The 6,416-nt window shown below is 42.2% G+C and overlaps 1 pseudogene; it reads left to right on the forward strand.

The window, feature by feature from the left end:
- The first annotated feature begins 3,593 nt into the window (after positions 1–3,593).
- LOC143936069 (ammonium transporter Rh type A pseudogene) lies at positions 3,594–5,654 on the forward strand (annotated as a pseudogene).
- The last annotated feature ends 762 nt before the right edge of the window (positions 5,655–6,416 follow it).

A 6,416-nucleotide genomic window follows, 5' to 3' on the forward strand; every position in this document is an offset into this window, starting at 1 on the left:
AAAAAACTTTTATTCAATAAAAAATGGGTACTTACATGTGAGAACACATAAAAGGCATGTACATTAAAATTTTAGCAACGCAGTGGCGTCAGAAAACTTCTTCCGACGCGTTTCGCCTTAAGGCATCATCCCCAGAAACGAAACACGAAAAGTGTCGGGGGAGGTTTGCTGATGCCTTTTCTTTCTATTGATCATCGGTGGAAAGCCGTGGCTTGCACCCAGCGCATCCAGACTGTAGTGACTGCTCACCTGGAGCGGCATCTTCCTTGTTTGAATCTAGCTTTCAGTGCTCGGCTTTACAGATAGAACAGTCCTTTTTTAGGTGACCAGTCTTTTTACAGCGAAAACAGGCTCTGCTTTCTTTATTGTGCTTTATGCCTTTATACATCTTAAGAACGTTCTCATGGTGCATATTTTCTTTCCTTCTGTCATATTCATCGATTAATTTCCCTTTGACATTTTCCAGTGTCAGCTCCTGCTCAGTTTTCTAAAGCATTAATAAGAGCAGTATATGTCTCTGGAAAGCTGCAGAGGAGCAGGGCAACAATGTGATTATCTTTGATGTCCTCTTCGTTGGCACGCACCTCTATGATCTCTAGCATAGCATTCATGTGGTCACACATATGCTGGCATTCTTCTAATCTCATCTTATACATCTTTTGTAGCAAAAACAGCTTACTGTTTAGACTTGAACGCTCATGCAGCCTTTGTAATGAAGTCCACATACCTTTGGCTGTTGTCTCTGTTCTTATGTGAATAAGCTGGCCATCTTCCACTAGTAAGCGTATAATTGCATTTGCCTGCCTATCCTTCCTGTCCCATTCCTCTGTCTCTCTGTTTGTAGGGCTGTCTGTATTCAGAACTAGCCACAAGTCATCCTTGTTCAGAAACATTTCTAGTTTAAACTTCCATAGCTGGTAGTTGGCATTGTTCAGCTTGGCAATAGCAAACTTTACATCTGAACCACTTGCCATCTTTCATCACCTTGCATACAGTATTCATTGACTTGCTGTACTCACTAAGTATTTTTTCCAGTGCCTCTGGGTGCTGCTGGGTGCGATGGGGTATCCTCTGTAATTCCTGGGTGCCTGGGACCAATAACCTATTAGCAGGTTATTGAATCATGCGCTTGGAAGCTTGTCGTATGCAGAGAATACTTTACTTTCATGGGGGATTAGCAATGCACGTCTTCTAAGCAACTTTGCTGTTGTACTTTTCCAAAACACATACCCTAACCAGTTATGGACTTTGAGCATACTAGATATGTACTGATCAGAATTTCTGTACAAATGTTCATATGACTGTCCATTAGGAAATCTATTAGTGTATGGCCAGCTTTAGGGTCTTTTCACACTGCTCCAATCAAAAAAAACGCATAGGTGTTTTTGATATGGTTTTGGAGTAAAATTAGAGTAAGCACATTTAGTACAGGAGATGAGCAGGTATAACTGTAAAAGAACGAAGCTAAGGCTGGAGCTCAATATAAAAACACAATAAAATCTAATCTTGCACAAGATCTGAGAGCAGACAAGCCACCCACATGCTGATAAACCAGTTTATCCCATATGTAAACAAATTGTATGAAAACAATAAAAATATATAATTAAAAGGAGAGGGTCACAAGATGTCATGATGGGAAAGATGAGAACATATAGGGGAATTTATATTTCAATGGAACATTCTTTTGCTGGATGCATGCTACATCTGTTTGCCTTCCACTGGTTTAAAGAGAATGCAGGCATGTATTTTACTGTGCTTTTCATGGAAACCGTTGGACTCAATAATATTATATGATTGTTATTCCTGCTGATTCATCTACAACTTTATGGAACAAACATTATAAACACTTCTAAACCTTCCCCACTCTATTCAAGTATGTAGCACCCTCCTAGATAGGATTCTAATTCATAGGAAAAAAGTTGAGTGTTTTTGGCTGGGCGGTAGTAAGCCCAGGTTTGATTTGTATAGTTCTGCACATAGTTTCTCCCTAAGCTCAGTAGAGTTGTAATTTCTCACTCTTGCCAGTACGTGTCACTGGCGCCACTGGTTATAGTTTGAGGTTATCCCTGCCAGGCTGAGTTATGAGAATTCATATTTCCCCCAGCCATCCCAGTAGGAGGTTCAAGCCACTGGGGCATGATGACGGACAATATAAATATTTGGGCAGGCCACTTGCTTGCCTGAGAAGTTGCTGCTGGGCTATCTATGCTGCTAGGCCCAAAATGTCTGTTAGGGGCCTAGCATGTGTTGGCATACAGCCCTACACACATCTGGCCTAGGAGATTTACCAGATGGGAAAGTTGCCATCTCTGAAGGTCTTGCTGCATATTTTGATTGTTGCTCATCAGGGTCCTGGCTATGGCAAAACCAGAGGGCCCTTACCTGCAACTACAAGGTCACCTCTGAGCAATGGCGGAACTACAAATGTCGCACTTACGACCGGGTCCTGGTGTTCTGCCTAGGGTTGCCACCTCATCCCTTTAAACCCAAACACAGGATCTGAGGCAAATTTACAATAATGCAGATTACCACCTTAATCAGCCACAGAACCCATGCAAGTAATATGTGTTTGGTTTTAATGGGATGAGGTGGCAACCCTAGTTCCGCCACCATGGGAGGGCTCCAAGATGGCAGGAAGGGGGCCTCTGCAGAACATGTGAAAGGATCACTCTGCAGGAACATAAAGCTCAATTCACACTACTGCGACCCCAAAGTTGTGTGACTTGCTTGTGATTTCCTTGTGACTTCCTGGCAACTTGATTCCGATTTTTGTGGTTTAACATTGCAGTCTATGGCACTCAAATTGTGTTCAAGTAAAAAAAAAAAGTAGTGCAGGAACCCTTTTTTTTTTTTGATTCAGGTGACATTTCTTTAAGGATATAAGGGCCAGGGTACAGCCTTTACAGTGTCCTTGATTTGGCCATTCCTTCTAGTCTCAGTGGTCAAGAAGTGCTATTTGCAGGACAGTGAAGTGTCTTCCTTTTTGGAACTTGCACTTATCGGAGTATCTTATGCCCTATACCCTTCCCCAGTTCCAAGTTTCGTCAGCATGAAAACCTAAAAAAAGACATCCCCTAGACTGGTTACTGGGTCAGTGTGCATGGTGTCACTATTGTGCATGTTCTGGCAGCCTCTCCACAATCATGAAAAGAACCTCGGTCATTATCATCATCTGGGTTGCTGTTATTGGGAAAGGTGCATTGACTATGCTTTTTACTATGTTTAATCATCATCAATCAGTGGCTCTTTCAGGGGTATTGCTAAAAAAAAAAAAAAAAAAAAAAGTTTGTATTTAGATATGTTTTAGGTTTTTAACATTCCCCGTAATGTCAAAAAAAAAAACATCTAAATATGAGCACCAGTCCCAAAAAAGGCTATTAAAGAACTACAAGTCCCAACATGTTGCTCTGATGATCACATATGACCATGCCTGACCTAGAAGTGGATGCAGGTACTATGCTCAGCCTTGCGTTAAATAGCAAGGGCTGCATGTAAGCGCAGTCTGTTACATACTAATAAAAGGTAATCGTTAAACAATGTATATTACTGTAGTACAAAGTTCACCGCACACGACAGAGCAGTCTCTTTATTGGATACAGGACTCGGCCAATTGGCAAAAGGCAACATTTGGCTGTTGCTAAATACAAGAATCAAATGTTCTACAAGTTGCCGGGGAGAGAGTTGCTCTTCAGGTTCCATCTCTATGCATAATGTCAATTTTTTTCTCCCCAAGTTTGCGATGCCAGTTGCCCGTCCTGCTGGCCTTTCTTCAAGGGGCCTTTGTGGTAGTATTCATCTTGTTTATGACTTACGAAGACCACTCAAATAGACCTGCTGTCTACAATGGAACAGAAGTAAAAGAGGACCACTTGACTGCCATCTTCCCCTTCTTCAAAGATGTTCATTTCATGCTGTTCGTTGGACTGGGCCTCATGCTGTCATTTTTAAAACTCTACAGCTTCGGTGGAATCGCCTTCAACTTTTTGATTGGAAACTTTGCCATTCAGTGGTCTTTGATCGTCCAAGGATTCTTCTATCACTACAAAGAAGGGAAGATACAATTGAGGTTGGAAAATGTCCTTGATGCCGAGTTTGCTGCAGTAACAGCTCTTATATCAGTTGGAGCCGTTATGGGAAGGGTCAGCCACGTCCAGATGCTGCTGGTCTCTGCCATGGAGATTCCACTTTTTGTGGTCAATGACTGGCTTATAAACAAATATTTTCACGTTATTGATATTGGAGGGACAATTGCCATTCACATCTTCTCATGCTACTTTGGCTTAGGTGTGGCCCAAATTCTTTACCAACCTGAACTACGAAACACTCACCCAAAAGAGGCCACCAATGCAAACTCTGATTTTCTTTCTTTTCTTGGTACAATTTTTCTCTGGATTTTCTGGCCAAGCTTCAATTCTGTCTTAGGTAAAACCGAAGAAGCTCAACATCGAGCTATTGTCAATACGTTCCTTGCCCTGAGTTCTGGGACAGTCACCACCTTTGCACTGTCCAGCCTGATAGACAGAAAGGGCAGGATTAGCCTCGTGCATCTTCAAAATGCCTCTTTGGCAGGTGGGGTGGCCATTGGAATCACTGCAGACCTGATTAGCCCTGGAGGGGCAATTGCTGTAGGTTGCATTGCAGCCATGTTCTGCATACTTGGATACCAGTACTTCAGCAATTTCTTAGCCAGAAAGATCAAGCTCCAAGACCAGTGTGGAATTCACAACCTTCACGGCTTACCAGGCATTGTCGGCACTTTGAGCAGCATCGTGATCATTTTATCGGGACCACTTCATACATATGGCTCTAGCCTACATGAGATTCTAAATGATAGCAATATGGAGGACCAACCACCTGTTTTGGAAACTCTTGGAAATCGGAACACGTGGACGGCAACAGATCAAGCCCTCGGGCAAGCTGCGGCCTTTGGGGTAACGTTTGGCGTGTCGTTGTTGGGGGGTTACATTACTGGACTCCTTCTGAAACTACCTTGCTTTGTCCATCCTTCAAAGGATTACTTTTTTGATGATCGGCTCTATTTCCAAATGCCCGAAGATCACAAAAGCAAATCATTTTCCAATGAGAAACTTCATGAGCACTTGCTGACATCACTAAAACATATATAGGGGGCCACCCTTTAAACGTTTAATGCAGTATTGAGTCATCCTAGGTTTGGTATATATCCCACCAAATCAAGGCTGGTGATCTTGGTTAAAGGGTAGCACCACCTTTCACAATTTCTGACACTGTAGGAGAGATAACCCACTTCACGGCATGTCAGATCTATTTTGTTCCGTTGTGTTTATACTTACCTTTTAAACTCCTATTGTGCCCAGCAAAAAAGTGCTTTGATGTTGCTCACTAGGCATTTATAAAATGTCTTAGCCTTCTGAAAGTCCATCCAAGCTCTGTCTACAACAAGCTGTTATCAGGGCAGCCAATGTGCCCATTACCTTCTTGCTGCTTATAGTGTTTACTGTGTACGCATGTGTGTTTGGCTGTTAATGCCAGATGCTAAACAAAGCATCCGAACTGGAACATAAAGTAAATGTAACTCTTAATATTTAGGTTTTAAGCACTGTGTACCACATAAATCTGCCGTTATGTTTGCTGTTGTTTTTTTTTTTGTTGAATAAAATCCTGTTTTCACAATTTTTCACCATGTTTTATTTGCATCTCAGTACTGCTGATCTCCTGCAGCCTCCTTCCAGTCTCTTCTTGTCTACATGCCCCCCCCCCCCCACTCCGGCATTGACTGCATAACACTGCTCTGATCCAGTTTCCCTATAGAGATGTGACCATGGCTGTGCAAAGTGTATTGGCACAGTCGCTGGTAGTCTTCACTCATTTTGGATAGAGTAATAGAGGGTTATAACCCCTGTCAGATTTTTTTTTTTTTTTACCATTTGTGTCCCATTTCAGAGATTTCACTTCCTGTCCCATAGCCAAAACAGGAAGTGAGAAGAAATCCCTGTAAATTAAGGGGATTTCTTGGGGACCCCCAAGTCACCAGAACTAGTGTCTCCAATGGAAGATTTCCCCTCTATTACTTTTAAGGGGACAATACAAAATGTGGGATTTTCTTTTACTTTTACTTTCAATGATAATGGTAAACAAGACAAAAAGAGAGGGTGACTCTGCCTAATGGGGAACACAGACAGCAATAAAAACTGACAGGAGTTCTAATCCCTCTCCACTCCATCCAAAACTAAAAAAAAAAAAAAAAAAAAAGTTGTGCCTTAAAGTGTCGTTGCCACCAAAAAAAATAAAAAGTATAATTGGAAAAAAATTTATTTTTTTTACTCACCCCTAAATACCGGTTGCTAGGGGGTCCCTCGTAGTCTGCCTTCTTCCTTGCCCGGGCTGGTGACATCACATCCCCTCGCGCCGCACAGACATCTGGGACCTGTCACGTG

The sequence above is a fragment of the Lithobates pipiens genome, unplaced genomic scaffold (genome assembly GCF_037356315.1).
Source record: "Lithobates pipiens isolate NorthernLeopardFrog02 unplaced genomic scaffold, aLitPip1_a1.2 Scaffold_28, whole genome shotgun sequence".
Classification (NCBI taxonomy): Eukaryota; Metazoa; Chordata; class Amphibia; order Anura; family Ranidae; genus Lithobates; species Lithobates pipiens.